This window comes from Rattus rattus, chromosome 14 (assembly GCF_011064425.1).
Source record: "Rattus rattus isolate New Zealand chromosome 14, Rrattus_CSIRO_v1, whole genome shotgun sequence".
Classification (NCBI taxonomy): Eukaryota; Metazoa; Chordata; class Mammalia; order Rodentia; family Muridae; genus Rattus; species Rattus rattus.
In genome coordinates, this window is record NC_046167.1 from 614,512 (window position 1) to 632,711 (window position 18,200).

General features: G+C 46.7%; 1 protein-coding gene across 1 annotated transcript in view; it reads right to left on the reverse strand.

Moving 5' to 3' along the window:
- The window catches only part of Fam120b (family with sequence similarity 120B), a 59,048-nt gene extending 40,902 nt beyond the window's left edge, over positions 1-18,146 (reverse strand). Inside the window, exon 1 of the mRNA XM_032885286.1 lies at positions 18,043-18,146. The gene's annotated coding sequence lies outside the window, so the exon portion shown is untranslated. The remainder of the gene's footprint in view (positions 1-18,042) is intronic.
- Between the last annotated feature and the right edge of the window lie 54 nt (positions 18,147-18,200).

Below are 18,200 nucleotides of genomic sequence, written 5' to 3' on the forward strand. Positions count from 1 at the left end.
AAAGGTGAGACTAAAGCTGCAATTGCCACCACCCTAATAGTCCTTCAGTTGTTCAGGGGTGGTGGCAGTATCAGTCTTAGGGGGTTTGGGGACGGTGGAAACCAACCGTACAATGGTTCATCTCTGCCCGCCTTGGGGTAGTTTCTCAGTATTTTAGTTACTTTTCCGTTGCTTTGATAAAATATCACGACAACAGAGTCAGTCACCCTCCCAGTGAGGAAGTGTGGTAACTGGAACAGCTGAGAATTCTCATCTCTGCATGCGTAAAATGGGAAGGGTTTCAAGGTTTTAAAACCCCAAAGCCCACTCCCACCCCAGGGACATACTTCCATCAACAAAGCCACCAAATCTACCCAAACTGTCTTCAACTGAGGACCAAGTATTCAAACATCTGAGCCCATTAGGGACATCTCATTCAAACCACTACACTCAGTTCTCTCTCAGGCAACTGGTGCTCTAGATTGATGACAGCTGTCAGTCTAGAAACCAAAATATCCAACATGTCTTGGATGGATTTTTGTCAACTCGACACAAGCTAAAGATATCTGGAAAGAGAAACTTCAACTGAGAAAATACCTCCATCAGATTTCCTGTAGGCAACTCTGTAGGACATTTTCTTGATCAATGACTCCATGTTGAAGGGCCCAACCTACCGGGGGCAGTGCCACCCCAGGCAGAGGGTCCTGAGTTGTATAAGAAACCAGGCTGAACAAACCACAGGAAGCAAGGCAGTAAGCAGCATTCCTCCATGGCTTCTGATTCGGTTCCTGCCTCCAGGTTCCTGTATGACTTCCCTCAGTGGACTGGGACCCAGGATATATAAGCCAAATAAACTCTTTCCTTCCCAAGTTGCTTTTGGTTATGGTGTTTTATCATAGTAATAGAAACCCTAACAAAAGGCTCATGGGATATTGCTGTAACAGACCTGACTGTGTTTGGGGAATGATCGTGGAAGGACTTTGGAACTTTGGACTGGAAAAGCTACTGAATGTTCAGAGTTGGGCTACTGTGGGAACTTAGAAGGCAATGCTGAGATCAGAGCAGATGATTGAAGTCTGGCTTCTGAATTTTCAGAGGGAGGCTCGAACATCTCTGTAAAACTCTGTCAGGGCTGTTCCATATTTTTAGTTGGAACTAGGTGCTAGAGAATTGGCTCAGTGGTTCGGAGCACCTGTTGCTGTTGAAGAGGACCTAAGTTTGATCCCCAATACCATCCACAGGGCAACTTATCACAATCTATAATTCCAGTCCCAGGGGGGTCTGATGTCCTCTTCTGACTTTCTAGGGCATCTGACAGGCAGCCACGTGTGCACATACATCCATAACCACTCATTCACATAAAATAATAAAAGAATCTGTGGTTCTGGTCAGCAGAAAATGAAGAGCAGGCTATGTTTAACAAGGAACCAGAACCATTAAAGTGAAACTTGCTTTGCTGAGACAATCAATATTGGCCAGCTGGTGCTGAAGGATCCTCTATGATTAAGAATTGACCAGCATAATTGAAACAAAACCAGGGAAGTGTTATGCCAGTGTCATCACAAGTACCAAGTACTTTGAACTGGCAGCTGAAATTGGTGATGTATAAGAGTCTCCCAGATGCTACTGGTTTCGAAGGTATGAAGTCGTGGTGGGGAACAGCTAAGGCTTAGCACTGTGAGAAGCCAGGAGAAGTGCACAGGTAAAGTTGCAGCCCAGTTCCAGCAGCATTTTGGAGACGACAGTACCGTAGACATGGCCATCAGGGACAACAGCAGCTTGTGTCTGAGCATGGGAAATGTACTATGGGTACTGAGGACGGCAGACCCAGGGGTGGAGTTGCTTACTCCCTTAGAGCCCAGATGATCACAATTCCCACACATCCATCACCGAGCTTTACACTGTTGGATTAGGTTTCGTGTTGACTTGAATGTGACTGTGCCCTGATGATTTGCTCTTGGAGTAGGAAAATATTTAACTAGTTTTGATTTTTACGGGAGCCCACAGTTGAGAGACTTTGGACCTTTAAAGAGACACAGCATTTTTAAAGAGAAATTTGACTTTTAAAGGTGTTGAAGAATAGAAAGCTGTGTGACTTTTAAGGTTCTTTATGTTTTATATTGTGATATTGATATCAACATGAGATCCTGGGGATAAACAAACAAGGGAAAGCCTGTGGTCTAATAGAGATCCTGTCAGGTTGACAGGATATTGATTATCCTGATTGGCTTTGTTTGTTTGTTTGCTAACTTGGCACAAGCTAGAGTTATCTGGGAAGAGAAAGCTCAATTAAGAAAACATCTTCATCAGATGGCTTGTAGGCATAGCTATAGGGAAGTTTCTTGCTTAATGATTCATGTACAGTGTGGCCCATATATATACAGCCACCCAATTAGACAAGATGGATGAAGCAAAGAAGTGCAGAAGTGTAGATCGCTCCTGAGAGACACAGCCAGAATACAGCAAATACAGAGGCGAATGTCAGCAGCAAACCTCTGAACTGAGAATAGGACCCCCGTTGAAGGAATCAGAGAAAGAACTGGAAGAGCTTGAAGCGGCTCGAGACCCCACATGTACAACAATGCCAAGCAACCAGAGCTTCCAGGACTAAGCCACTACCTAAAGACTATAGATGGACTGACCCTGGACTCTGACCTCATAGGTAGCAATGAATATCCTAGTAAGAGCACCAGTGGAAGGGAAGCCCTGGGTCCTGTAAGACTGAACCCCCAGTGAACTAGACTGTCGGGAGAGGGCAGCAATGGGGGAGGGGTGGGGAGGGAACACCCATAAGGAAGGGGGGAGGAAGGGGATGTTTGCCCGAAACCGGAAAGGGAATAACACTCAAATGTATATAAGAAATATTCAAGTTAATAAAAAAATAAATAAATAAAAAAAATTAAAAAAAAAAAAAAAAAAAAAAATGATTCATGTACAGGAGCATAGCCCTCTGCAGCAGGGCCAGCCCTGGCTATGGGAATCCTGACTTGCATAAGAAAACAGATTAAGCATGGCATGGGAAACAAAAAAGCCAGTTTCTCCATGGCTTCTGATTGAGTTCCTGCTTCCAGGTTCTGGCTTTTAGTTTCTGCCCAGATTTTCTTCCGATGAAGGGACGAGATGAAAGCCATACCCAAGCTGTGCTAATACCAGCTTGGGCTGAGTAACTTCTCTGTGTTAACTATCCCTAGGCCTAGGCCTGGAATCTTTTAGCCTCTGCACAACCTCTGTACAGAATCTTCCATTCTGACTGATTCAATCCAGCTTCTCTCTGCTTCTCCCTGAATTGCTCTGCTTGGCCTTATACTGACTTTGGCAATCTATTCTAATCTTCTCTTCTGGCTCACCATTCTCTGACTCATTCTGCCTTCTCCTGTGTTTAGTTTGTCCTCTCTGCCTCTGTCTCTGTAAAACTGTCCTGGTAAAACTGACACACACACACACACACACACACACACACACACTCTCTCTCTCTCTCTCTCTCTCTCTCTCTCTCTCTCTCTCTCTCTCTCCCCACCCCTTTCTGCTCATAAGAAGCCTCTCCTGTGCTGTACTGTCATGTGGGTTGGGCATATCGTATCTCTGACTCGTTCGTCGAATCTTTCTCTGGTTTGTCACTTTGTGTGCCCTTCAAACAAATGTCAGGTTTGAACATGGCTGCTTCCTTATACAAACTAACCTCACCTTCATTGTCAGAGATTAAAGTTTTGCATTCTAGCCAGATTATATAGACCTAGAAGTCTTTGGATGAGATCCCTTGTGAAAGCATCCATGCTGTAGGATTAAAGTTCCTCTACAATGGAGTATAACCCGAGAGTCATAGGATGAAATAAACCTTTTCCTTCCCAAGTTGCTTTTGGTCATGGTGTTTTATTACAGCAATAGAAACCCTAAATAAGGCAACAACTGACAGAGAAAAATACAAAAGGGTACTTGAAACAAAGATTTGACATGTGGTTAACAGTTTGCGTCAGTGAATATTTCCCTAATTATTAGCCTCTATCATGCAACAAGTTTAAGAAGAATTGATTTCTGATCTAAGTGGGGTTGTGTACACTCAAGTCATTCTCAGACTTATCCACTTCACATGCTCCATGCTCTGAGTTCTTGATAAGACACGATATCACTCATTTCTGTAGACTCCACCTTTCTTCTCTACAATCAAGAAAATCTTTGTTCAGGCTCTTGAAAGATGTAGGGGGCTTGAGATCAATGTGATTGCTTAATGTAAACTCCTGACAAAATCCAATGATTAATATACCAAATTGATTAAGGTACATCCCAAACTTATGTGTTCCTCCAAGTTGGGACTTTCTGATCCCTCATGAAGTAATGAAGCTTCATTCAAGGAAGTAAAGCAGGAAAAACAGTCTATTATTTCCTTTTGAACTAATGGTAGGACACTTGACGAAGCACTCAAAATACATAATTAAATTGAAGTTATCCCACAGATACATTAAAGGTTTTGGAAAGATATATTTCTGATCATCAAGGCTGTAGTTTTCTGTTGAAATTTTTCCAAGTAAAATCAACAATGTCCAGAACCTGCTGGTAGGGGATGTTTGGGTTCCACCAAAAATATATGAAGTGGTCTCTGGTCTTAAGGAGTTCATTACAGTTGAGGACACAAGCAAACACACCAGATACCAGAACACAGTGAAACACACAGTAAGGTTTAAGATGTTTGTGCCCCAAATAGTTCAGACTTTGAAATCTATGATACTATTTGAGGGGCTTTGGAAGTGGAATGCTTTGGTAGGTGGATGGATCCTGATGGTAGATTTGATCGTGTGAGCCCTCTTGCCTTATTTCTACCATGCAGAAAACAAGGCGAAGGCAAACAAAAAACAGAGACATAACCAGAACACGACCCTTCTGGCACTCCGATTTCAGACTCCAGAGCAAGGTCTGTGAGAAAAGCTTATGTTCTGTCTGCAGTACTTAGAGTAGCCCCAGAACCAGGACAGGAAGGAAAAGGGACACAGTGGAAGCATTGGTGGGAGGTGAGAGGATTAGAAGAGAAAGGACCAATTAGCAAGAGGTATAATTCTAAGGGAGAGTTGAGGGTAAAACCTTGGGTGTTATGGTTATGAAACCAAGTAGACACAAATTCTCCAAGAAGGGGTGGTGCATAATGAGAAGCAAGAGGGAGTTAGGGTAGACTGTGGAAGTAGGCAGACCAAAGTGCCATGCAACTGCCAATCTGACAGTCCTCGTGTACTATGGAGCTTCCAAAAGCATTTGGCTCCTAAAAATACACAGCCAAGAAAGAAAAACTAACAAAAATAAAGTTATTAGGAAAAATAAAAAATGCAAGGAAGAGAAAAATGTTATTATGCAAAATTACATCTGCCATTGCAGAATATATTACACTTATGGGGGGGAAAAGCATAAGGAGGCACTGAGAATAAAAATTCTGTTGTTTTTCTTTTCTGTTTTCAAGACAGGGTTTTTCCGAGACAGCCCCGGTTGTTCTAGAACTATCAGACTGGCCTCTAAGTCAGAGATCCTCCTGCCTCGGCTTCCCAAGTGCTGGGATTAAAGGTGTATGTCACCACCCCCTGGCAAGAATCTTGAAAATTAAAATTATAAATTTATTAATGATAAAGAAACTACTATGTAAATAAATCAATGATAAATAGGGTGGCATCTAAGATGATGGGAGACGAAGAGACTGAAAAACAAGTACAAGATTAAAATGTGGTCTGGGATCCAAAAATGGAAAAGAGAAATTTTTAAACAAAGAGAATAAAAACACCAGAGGAATAATTCAAGAAAAACTTTCATATCTGGAAGATATGTTTCCATGTTGAAAATGACAGTCAGTGCTCAAAAGGCAAACTTCAAAAGATCTATATAAGTTACATCCTCGAGAGACTTCTAAACACCAGAAATAAATGATTTTGAGTTGCTGGGATTGTTGTCACATGACTTTAATCCTAGAACACGGAGGTGGGGACAGGTGAGTCTCTTTGAGTTTAAGCATGCCTGATACACACGATGAGAAATCTGTCTAAACAAACAAGCAAACCAGCGAACCAAATACAATCTCTAGAAGAAGAAGCAAAAAGTTCCAATTTGAGAGACCGGCAATCAGATGGACAAAGAAACTTCACCTGAGCTCCTAGGACGTTGGATACAGTGGAGCTTAGCCTTAAAATTCTAGAAACAATAATGCCAATACATTGAATCCAGCTGAAATCCAAATGAATCAGACAAAGGAATATTTAATGAAGTCCTCAGAATGCACAGCACATTAGAACACTAGACGGGATCTTCAGAGTTTGGCAATGAGTAATAGCTACAAATGGAAATCAATAAGCAAATAAACCACCTGGGCATGGAATCTAGTAAAGGCAAACAATAAAAAATTTTCTTATAACCGCATTTAGACATGGCTTCTAATTACATGGTTGTGAGGTAAATAGTAACAGTAATTTAATAGGAAAGGATGCACACTCATACAGTCCTGTATATATAATAGGATAGTAAATTCTAAAGGCAGCTGTGAGATCCAAGTAAGAGGAACTGTTGGACAGCCAAATGTTGGATGGAGCTTGGTGACCCTTAAGGAAGAGTTGGGGGAAGAACTGTGGGCCCCGAAGGGGATAGGAACTCCACAGGAGGACCAACAGAGTCAACTAACCCGGACCCTTGGGGCTCTCAGAGACTCAGTGACCAACCAAAGAGCACACAGAGGCTGGACCTAGGATATGCTCTTCTAGCTGGGCTGCCTTGTCTGGCCTCAGTGGGAGAGGGTGCACCTAGCCTTGCAGAGAGTTGATGTGACACGGTGGGAGGCTATATCTAGGGAGCTCTCCACTCTCTCAGAGGAGAAGGGGAGGGAGGTGGAAGAATGGGATGGGGAGACTGGGAGGGCAGTCAGGATGTAGAGTGAATAAATAAGTTTTAAAAGAAAGAAAGAAAAAAGAGGGCATGTTGGGAGCAGAGTTGTATGGTGTGGGCAAAGGTCTATTTTTGTTACAAATCTAGAAATACTTGAATTTTTACTCTATTAATTTGGTAAAAGAAAAGCATTTAGGGGTTGGGGATTTAGTTCAGTGGTAGAGCGCTTGCCTAGCAAGCGCAAGGGCCTGGGTTCGGTCCCCAGCTCCGAAAAAAAAAAAGAAAAAAGAAAAAAAAAAGAAAAGCATTTAAACATTAAATGCTTAGTGCATTAAAGTGGTTAATAAGCAGCAGTAATAGTAGTAGGTAGCACAATCATACTTAAGCTCCAACCTGTCTAAGTCTAAAGCTTACAAAAATTATTATACACATCCAGGCCTGGTGGTGAATGCTTTTCATTCTGGTACTCAGGTGGTGGAAACAGGTGAATCTCTGAGTTCAAGACCAGCCTGGTCTGCAGAGCAAGTTCCAGAACAGTCAGGGCTACACAGAGAAACCCTGACTCAAAAAAAAAAAATCATTATGGGGCAGTATGGGCTGCACCAGTAAGAAACTACTTCAAAGTTTCTTTCCTGATAGACTAGAAAAAAATTGTACCTAGAAATTGGTAGCCACTAAAACTATACTATACTTTGACTGCAGCACATAGAGAAGTCAGTCTTAAACCCAGGGGGATGTTTCCCTCCATGCAGGTTGCTGAGAAAGAAAAGACTAATGGTTTTACCCAACACTGGACCCTGTATGCTGCAGTACTGGCCTGCCAAGACAAGATATGCCTACTGGTACAGTATTGGCACTAATATTTTCTGGTTACTAAGCATTTTCTGACTGGATTTGAAGCCTGCTCCACAGGAGAGGAAAAAAAAAACCTTTTTGGCCTGATATTATAACCTCAGTCAAAAGCCTATGGCTGGGGAGGACATGGCCCTAGGAGACAGCCTGCCATTGTTACAGTGTTATTTGGTCATGCCTTCAAATTACCTTCTAAATATTTATGCCTATACTCTGACACATGAGCTGCTCCCGGCTCTGGTCGGCAAAGCTTCCTTTTGCACTGGGCAGCAGTTGATGGAGAGATCTGTAAGTGGTCAAGATGCTGAGGATAAGAGATGAGAGCTCAGCTCCAAATGGGACACCAATATCAACCTCATAATCACCAAGACTCGGGGAACGTGAAGGAAGACGAGGCAAAAAGAATTAAAGAGCCAAAGGGCAGCTATGAAATACTGTTACCTGGACATGACAAGACTACCACAATCATGAACTCAGAATAGCTGTGCTTATCTATACAGGACCTCTACAAGATCCAAGCAAGCCCAAAATTTTAGCATGTGGCTTAGCCAGGGCTGACGAGCTGCTGCCTGTGAATAATTACTGGGGAAGGGACCTTTTGAGGACGTGGCCACACATAGGTTTCCCATGCTCATTTTCCTTATCAACCATCTCCCCGGGGCTGGAGAGATGGCTCAGTGGTTAAGAGCACGGACTGCTCTTCCAGAGGTCCTGAGTTCAATTCCCAGCAACCACATGGTGACTCACAACCATCTGTAATGGGATTTGACGCCCTCTTCTGGTGTGTCTGAAGATAGCTACAGTGTACTCATATACATTAAATAAATAAATCTTTTTTTTTAAAAAAAAAATCTCCCCTCCAAAATATCCCTTTCAACTTCATATTTTGTTTTCTGTTTTTGTTTTGACAACCCACTGAGTCCAGTTAGCGCTGCCCAAATGTGCACGGATGTGGAGACATCTACTCGAATCTGGGAAACCTAGCAGTGGTCACATCCCCCCCAAAGGTAACCATACCGGCTGGTTTTGTGTGTCAACTTGACACAAGCTGGAGCTATCACAGAGAAATGAGCCTCCGTTGAGGAAATGCCTCCATGAGACCCAGCTGGAAGGTATTTTCTCAATTAGTGATCAAGGTGTGGGGGGGCAGCCCATTGTGGGTAGTGCTGTCCCTGGGCTGGTGGTCTTGGGTTCTTTAAGAAAGCAAGCTGATAAGGGGTTGGGGATTTAGCTCAGTGGTAGAGTGCTTGCCTAGGAAGCGCAAGGCCCTGGGTTCGGTCCCCAGCTACGGAAAAAAAAAAAAAAAAGCAAGCTGAGCAAGCCAGGGGAAGCAAGCCAGGAAGCAGCCCCTTCCCTGGCCACTGCATCAGCTCCTGCCTCCAAGTTCCTGCCCTGTGAGTTCCTGTCCTGATTTCCTTTGGTGATGAACAGCAATGTGGAAGTGTAAGCTGAATAAAGCCTTTCCTCCTCAAGTCGCTTCTTGTTCGTGATGTTTTGTGCAGGAATAGGAACCCTGACTAAGACAGTAACAGTTGTAATGAAGAAGTTCTTCTACAGAGACAGTGAAGACAATGTTGAACTCAATGTCTTTGAATGTAGCAACCAAATAGGCCCACCAAATTGGTGTGGTTCATCTGAAGATGGGAAGAAGAGAGTCACAGGCACAAAAGCATGGTGCACATTGTTATTTGAATGTTTTACAGTTGGTAAAAGGTATCATCTAGTAAGAAGACACACCTCTTTTTTCTGATGGTCCATGTTGTGTGAGAAACTCCCCCGGACATAGGAGCTCACCAACACAGGGCAGACAGAAGCCTTGATTTGAGTAATGATCTGAATCATTAAATTATTCACACTCACACCACTCCTCCCTCCTAATAGAATAAAACAAAGTCTCTTCACATATGTATGGAGCTAGGATTTTCTGTTACTTGCATCAACAGTATCTGTTTCAGCTTCCACCTATGAAGGCATAATCCCAGTAGAACCTTCCCTCCCACTTTAAACAGCCACAAAGCTTGACAAAAATCTGAAATCACCACATTCAGACATCAAAAATGAATGAGCTAAGAATAATGGCTGTCCCAATAGCTGCCTAGATCCACGGAGAAAATTAGTGAACAAAAGATTGGTTCTCTGAGATAAAGAGAGAGACATAGATGACCGTTACTAACAGTGTCAGCCTGTGTTACCACAGATCTCACCTTAGTAAAGAGAATAAAGAATTTTTAACAAGTTAAAGGGGTGTGTGTGTGTGTGTGTGTGTGTGTGTGTGAGTGTGTATGAATGTTTTGCTTGCATGTATGCATATGCATCATGTGCATGACCGGTACCTGCAGAGGCCAGAAGAGGGAGTCAGGTTCCTTGAAACCAGACTTAAGGATGCTTGTGGGCCACCAGGTGAGTACTAGGAACCTAGCTCCAGTCCTCTGAAAGAGCAGCAAGTTCTTTTAACAGTTATCTCTCCAGCCTCAACTCTTTGAACATTTTTAGACAGAATTTCTCGAGCCATATACCTGACCAAATTAAAAAGAGAGCTGAGTATCCCTATGTGTGTTAAAGAAACTGGGCAAGGCATTTCCGCAGAAAACAATGCCGAACACCAATGACTTCACTGGCAAATTCTGCCATGCTTTTAAGGAAACGTGCTAATCGTGCACAAACCCTTTCAGGATGTGGAAACACACACACACATACACACGCACACGCACGGCCTTTTGGAACTCATTTTATAGTTATTATAGAAGCAGACAGTACGTCTAGTTTCAGACGGACTCTAAGCCCTGTGAGCCGAGAATGAATGGCCTTCCACTTCCTGCCATGCCAGACCCCATCCCTGCCTCTTGAGTCACTCTGGTTTCCCATTGACCTGGTGAGTGGTCATGGGACTCCATCCATCCCTGAAGAATGAGGGATCGCCAGCTAGCAAGTGATGAGTGAATTTTATGGCCTTTATAACTGGAGAGCAGTGATATTCCTAGTCATTTATCAGTGAGGACAGTCATCACGGACACAGGTCACAGTTGTGATCATAACTTCAAGTCAGGAATCATCACCATGTTCTCACTCACGAGCTTTCATTCTGAAAGCACTGGGTGACAGTCACATTCCCAGGCCTGGTTCTCATTTTGCTAAAAGAAAATCTCACACTTTGAAAACAAGTGTTGATGGTGGCCCAGGGCTGTCAATCTACGCCTTGATGGAAGTGGAGAAATGAAAAGAGAAGACAAAAAAACTTGAATGTAACACTAGGAAGCATGCTTTATGTTTTGCGATGGAGAAATGTGCGGACTGGGGTGAAAAGTATGGCCCGTCCCTTTTCTTTCCTCTCTAGACCTTGGGCTGCTTTTTGGGTCTCTTTCTCCCCAGCAGATTTACTGGAGTAGAGCTTTGCAAATCTGGTCTCCTAGCAGCAGAATGCAGCCGAAGGCCCATTCATAAGACAATGGGCAGAAAGGAAAGAAAGGGTTTGGCTTGTTTAAACTGCTTCTGTCTTCATTCACAGCCTGATGTCCCTGTGCATAGTGACATCTACAATGGCACTAAAGGATTCATTGTGGTCAAAAACAAATCAAAATGGAATAAGGGATGCTAAGATAAAAGACTTCTGCAACAATTTTTTTTAAAGACATCTGAGATTTATGTTACCTTGGGCTGTGTGGCCTATTGAGTAGTACTTTTAATAACCACTAGAGTTTGAGAAACACAAAGATAAATGGGAACTCGATGTATATTTTTAAAGGTGCTCCCACAGGCAGGGTGAGCGCGCTGAGTTGCTTTGGAAGCCTGTTTAATAATTATTGTCCTTTGTTTGCACAACATTTGGGGAGCCACACTCCACACTTGGTATTCAGTTTCCTTCTGATAAACACACCACGGCCATGCTCATGTAGCAAGCAGTTTTCAGCGCGGTGCCTTCCATTCACCCCCTGCCGGAACCAACATGAGAAGTTGCAGTTACCCGGCCCAATACAGCAGGCAACAGGTGGAAAGTTGAATAACTTCACACGTTTTTTTCAGCGGAGGGGGTGGGCGGGAGGGAAGGCTTTTGGGAGCCGATTTAAGGATTAGATCAGATGTTATTGCTAGTGAAAAATTAAACAGCCCGGTGCTCTGGGGAGTACAGATTAATATATTTAGTGACTCTCTGCACACAAAAGCCGCTCATTGTGCCACGTCTGAATGCCTGTGAATAGGACAGAGCATATGCGGCCTGTCACTGCAGGTGCCCACATCTGTTCTGCAGGGCAGATGCTTACAGAAAAGGGAGGTGGGGGAGGCCGGAGAAGCCTGGAGCACTAAAAGCTTCCATGGTGCCTAGGCTTCTCTGGGGCTCCTTGGGAGTGGCCTTTGGGTGCTGTCGTGTCCGACAGGGACTTCCCTGGGGAAGCCGTGAACCACACGCGCTCACACAGCAAGCCTAGCTCAGACCCTAGTTAAGCCTGAGAGCGCCAGGCTTTTGAGGTTATTGTTTAATAAACTCTTAGGAGCCTAATCTTTAAACTCTCCCGCCCAAGGCCAGAGCCTGGGCAATTAGACACTGGGGAGGAGAGAGGACGGGGCGGGGTTGGGGGGGTAGGGGTAGGGTAGGGTGGAGATGGCTCGTCATTCTGACGTCGGTCGCACAGCTCCATACCAGGTGAGGTGAGAGCGCTGTGGCCCGGGCCCAGCTGCAAGGAACTATTCACGACTTCACCTCAGAGCTTTGTGACTCAAGTCGCACCCACCATCCACAGGCTCAAGGAAGCCCCCAGGGGCGCTAACTCCAGTTGAGAGTCACAAACATAAGAGCTGGCTAAAAGCAACCTCTCCCCTGTTAGAGCCTTCTTCCCACAAACCCCTCACCCCATCGCCACCTATTCCAGACCACAGGCCGCGCGCGGAAAGTTCCGAGCGAGGTGCACGCGTGACTCTCTTCGGCTGGCCACGAGCAGCTGCTAGGGTAATCTGATCCAGGGACAAAGGCCCGCCCGCCCGGGCTGCAGCCGCAGGTAAACACGCGCTTTGTCATGGAAATCAGCGCAGGACAGCCCGGAGCAGACAACCCACGATTCCGAGGAAGGAGAGGCATAGGGGGAGGGGCCGCGGGTGGGGCGATCTGTCATCTGCGCGGCAGCCGCCAGCTGAGCCACGCGCCTCCCCTTTTCTCATGTAAATCAGCACATGCCTTTGCAACTTTCTGCAGCCGGCTTCCCAAGACCCACGCACCCCAGGGTGAGGTGTCCTCGGAGCACATACAATGGTTCTGAGTTTCCTATCTAGTTACCCAAAGGAGAAACACCAGCTAGGTGGGTAGAAAGAAGCGGCAGCCGGTTCCATCAAAGAAGAAAGGGGGTTGTGATCCTACCGCATGATAGAGTTAGGACCCCGTCCACTCTGAAGTTCACGGGGCGCCATGCCGGAGTCTTTTGGGTCCCCTATTCTCTTTTGAGTGTACTGCCCACAGAACGCAGAGGAGGCTGGGGCTACCGGGCCCACTTGGTGCCAGTGAATCTGAGGCTCGAAGTCTCTAGTCTAAATAGGAGCTAATTGCATTCAAGTGTGCACATGTCTGTACAAACATTGAAGTGTGTACGCCAGGATTGTGGTGGACATGCTTGTAATCCCAGAATTTGGGAGGTTGAGGCAGGAGTATCCAGGCCAGCCCTGGCACCGTAGAGAGACTTTAAAAAGGGAGTTGATGTGCTGCAGACTTTGTTGAGTACCCTATCACAATCACACCAGACAGGTGGGCCACAGGTGCCGCAGCCTTTCTATGTCACTGCAAGGACTTTTTTCCCCCCCACTCTAAAATTTTAACTGCTTTTGATCCTAAAACTGGCTGAGGGAAATGGACAGAAGGGCTGTTGGGCAAGATGTGATACTAGAACTAATTAATGCGCAGGCTCCTCCTCCTCCTCCTCTTCCTCCTCCCCTCAAGCAAGCTGGCATGTTTGATCAACACCAGATTTGCTGCTTGGAAGTTTCAGTTTTGTTGTTCTGAACAAGGATTCTAATTCTTAGGAATAAGAGAACCCTCTGTTGTGTATACAGTGTTCAGTTGGTCTGAGAAAACACAAATCCCGCTCAAGTCTCCAGATTTGTTTACATGGAAAACTGAACCTGTGCAGGCCCAGTCTGAAAACTGTGTGGGGGCTATTCATGGATACTGCCCTATGGGCAGCCACGGTTATATCCGAATCTGGAAAACGGAGCCTTTTGGGTATGTACATGAAGGAGCTGGGTCAGGACTTAGGTCACCTGTGCTGAGGATGGGCGTGTTTAATTCAATAAGAATGTGCCTGGGAGTTTTTATTACCACACGGGCCAGTCAAATATAGAAAACGAGCAGGATCAATAGCAGACAGAACTCCAGATGCAATTATTGTGGCTTTAATTCTGATCATTATGCAACCTGAGTCTGCCCTATCCACCCACTGCAATTATTCAGACTCCGGGGGCGGGGGGAGCGTATGCTGGCGGGGGGGGGGAGGTGGAGGAAAAAAATCAACACTACCACCAGACAACAAATACTTCCTTCAAGTCCTGAATCTGATGCATTCGGTGTCTTCTCAGTTCTAATGAGCTTCACTTTGTACAGTAAATTTGCTGAAACATCAAAAAGCATTTAAAAGAAAGTTTCCTCCTTTCTTCTAATGGTGAAGGTGAGGATTTATGGTGTGCGGGGAGGGGAAATCTGTTGGCTAGGCCAACATTCAGGCAAATCTATTTAACATACTCTGGCTTAAGCTCCCTCCTGCATTTGGGGGGTTATGAGTGCTTAGCTGTGGGAGTATAGAGACATGCAGTTAGGGAGTGAAAAAACGCCATTTGGTTCAGAGCAGATGGCTGGCTAGGGGGCTGATGGCGTCTAAAGGCGTGTCATCCCCCTCCAGCTCGAATCCCTAAGGGCTCCCCTTGTCTTCCCAATCAATGAAAATTAAAGTGCAAAGAAAGGATGAATAGCTGGACCTCGAGTCTGTCCTTTGTTCCTCTCAGCTACTGGTACGCAGGAGTTAAACTACAACAGGCTCCTATAGAATCACTGAAGTTAAACAGTCTCCCCGTTAGCTCTGCGTTTGAAAGAGAGGGGAATAGGAACCAACTTAGGGGTGGACGATTGAGAATGGGGAAACAGGAGGATGAGGAGGAGGAAGAAGAAGAGCAGAAGGAGTAGGAGGGAGGGAAAAAAAGAGCTTTCTGCTTGATTTCCCCAATACAGAATGGTGTGGCATAAATTAAGTTGGAAAAGAATGAATGCTTTGGGCAGGATTCTGATGGATTTTACGATGCCTTTCAGAACTGCTTTGCCACTGTAATCGAGAAATCTGTGCCATGTCAATTTAACAAATACTTAATACTAAGGGGGGTTTGTTAAAGATTTGGGACAAGTCCACCCCCCTCAAGGTCTAAGCCCTTGCGCGTGGGACTTTTCATTTCCCGTTTTCTAAACAGGCATTCAAACGAGCCTGGTTTCCACTACCATTTTCTAATTAAAAGGTTCCTGATATTTCATTTCTTCTTGTAATCTCGAAGACGCAGAGGAGTCCGCATCTGACCTTGTTTCTTCTTTGAATGGCCTCTGCTGTAGGAACCCCTCTCTCACCTGAGTCCCACTCCCAACCTCAACGGGGAGCAGCTTCTGAGCTCTGAGAAACACAGTTCTCAGAAAGTAACTTTGCGAGGAAACATTAGCATTAGCACTGTAGTGAAAAAAGGAATCCCAACACTAGGTGGCAAGATTAAGTTAGGATTCAAGCTAGGCCAGCCTTGTGGTGATGTAGCAAATCCCTACACAGTTTACAAAGGACAGGGACTCTGTTTTCACCACTGCCATGGGGGTGTGCCATAGGGGTGGCAGTATCTTTTGAAGCCTCCGTTTGTTCTATATAATAAACAGGTTTTTTTTTTAAAGTGGGATCCAGCCCGCTTTTCTCACCTCAGCCTTGAGTATCATACACATGGTTTTTGGTTAACTCTTTGATTGTTTATGAGTGACAACAACTTGAAGTGCGGATTCCTGTTGATTCTGAAACTTTGAAAGTGTTTGGGAGAGAGGATAGCAGGAGACAGGCTGGGTCATCCGAAAAGGAGCTGTGATTTCAGTTGCCAGATGGCCCAACACAGATGATTCTGCCAAGTAACCGCTTAGATTCTTGTTACTAGTGTTTCTCTGGGCGTGGGAAGATTTTCCTCTTTTTCTGTGCATTCTATACATCCTGATCCAGATACTGGCCTGAATGACAAAGATACCTTCTAGGACAGGGCTCATTCTCACCAACAGGACAGCAACACCTACAGTGAGGACACCTGTCAGGTACACCCTGGGGGCTGTGCTACAATCAAAGCAACATCAGCTCCAGTAATCACACCTCGGGATTCTAACGAAGCTGCCTAGGTGTTGGGGGGTGGAGTAAGGAGGCCCCTCCAAAGATGGGAATACACAGCTAATTGTATGCTCAACCCAAAGCTAGGTGCTAAGTCAGAGTCTATACCTCCATTGACTTTTCTCTGGAGCTTGTAACCAGGGGAGCAGTTTAGGTAATTCATTGTGATACGTGCGTCCTGGGCCCTCCCAATAAACTCATTTCCCTTTAAAAAATGAAAACAAAAGTTCTAGTGTCTGATGGATGTGTAAAAACCTAATAAGGTGACGGTTGTGTAAAGGTTATGTGTTGGGGGGTGAGGTGGGGGGAGTCTTTCAAACATGTGCCGGACATTGTCGCAGAGGCCGCGGCGTGCGCGGAGGGGGAGCTCTTTCTCTCCGCATTGTGCGGAGAGCAGGTGCTGTCTGCATTACCATACAGCTGAGCGCACAAAGAGCCACTGATTCAGCCTCGCACAATAACAGACTGCCTTAATGACAGCCACGCGAACGACACACACCAAACTCACTTTTTACCAAGCCGAGGGAGGCCTGAGGGGAGTACCCAGGAGAGTGGGACCGGACCCCACTGAAGGTGGTGGTGGTTGAAAATCTCCGGGGAGAGGGTGTGTACACTGTGGAAGGGTTCGCTTAGCTTTGGGCTCTGCTGGCTTAGGGAATACACTGCCCGGAGCCGAATTCCCCATTTCCAGTGATCGTGGACAACCCGGAGACACCAGGGCTCCGGGACACTGCGGTCTCTGGGGGTGCCCGGCCGGGGTCGCGAGCCCATTGGCACTCTCCAAGGCTCAGTTGCCACCCTCCACCAGAGGTATAAAGCGTGCCTAACCTCCCCAAACTTCCCAAAACTGCCGCGGCGTTCTCGCCACCCTTTGCCCACCTCTTCAGGGGTCCCTTTCCTACCGGGCACCCCGCCCCCCGCCGCCTCGGGGAGACTCCTCCTTAGAAAGAGCCTGCCAGGGAGGAGGGGCAGCAGCGGGGACGCGGGCCTCTAACCTCTCCCCGGTTCCTCAGTCCCCAGGACTGAACAAACGAGGAGAGCCTTGGCTGCCAGTGTTGGAGACGCCAGAGTCCGGAGGCCGCGTCCTGCGAGCGAGTCTAACGGTGACCGCGAGTGGGAGGCGCAGGCCGCCCAGCGTGCCTAGGGTCTTCGGGCCTGTGGCGGTGGGGCGGTGGGCGACGCGGCCTCAGCTCCAGCTCCGGGAGCAGAGCGGTTCGTCTCCCCGAACGTTTTGCAGGAATGTAAATGAGCGGGTTTTGCGCTGGGGGAGGGAGGCGAAGGGGCGAGGGCGGAGGCAGAGAGGACTAGGGGGCGGGGAGGTGGGGGCGGGGAGGAGGGTTGCACATTTTACAGCTCACTGACCATTTGGCGATCCATTGAGAGGAGGGTTTGGAAAAGTGGCTCCTTTGTGACAGCTCTCGCCAGATTGGGGGGCTGCTCATTTGCATCTCATTAGTTATGCGAGCGGCCGGCGGGATTTAAGGGTGGCAGGCGCCAGCCCCGGCCAGATCCTCCGGCGTGCACCCGCGGTTACCCTGTCTGACCAAGGCAGGTCACGGGAGAGCACCGGTGCGGCACGGAGCCTCCCACGCTTCGGCCTCCGGTCCTGGGTGTGTGTGTTCTCGCATGGCATTGGCTGAATTCTTGAGGAAGACGCGAGGCTTTGCGATAGTGGAAGAGATACCGGTCTAGAACACTCTGGGAGCGGCAGCCGCCGCCGAGTGACGCCCGGCCGGGAAACCAGGGCGCGCGCCGCAGTCCTTGCCACCACCTCCAGCCCGTTCCCACCGTGCCCCTCGGGGCCCCGGATTATCGCCTCACCGGTGGGATTTCCAGACAGCCGCTCTCTAATAGGCCTGCGAAGGAAGCCACTGCAAGCTCTCTTGGGAATTAAGCTGAACATCTGGGCTCTCTTCCCTCTGTGTCTTCTCTCCTTTCTCCTCTTTCCCTCCGCGAAGAAGCTTAAGACAAAACCAGAAAGCAGGCGACCCTCACTTACCCGTGGACTGGAAGCCAGAAGAAGAGGAAACCGAAAGTTGTCCTTTCTCAGTGCCTCGCTAGAGCTCTTGTCAGGGACGTATCTGTAGCACCGCACCCTCCTGAAGCGACCTGGCCCGATATCACACCTGGAGCCGAGAGGCGCCTTTCCACCAGTGC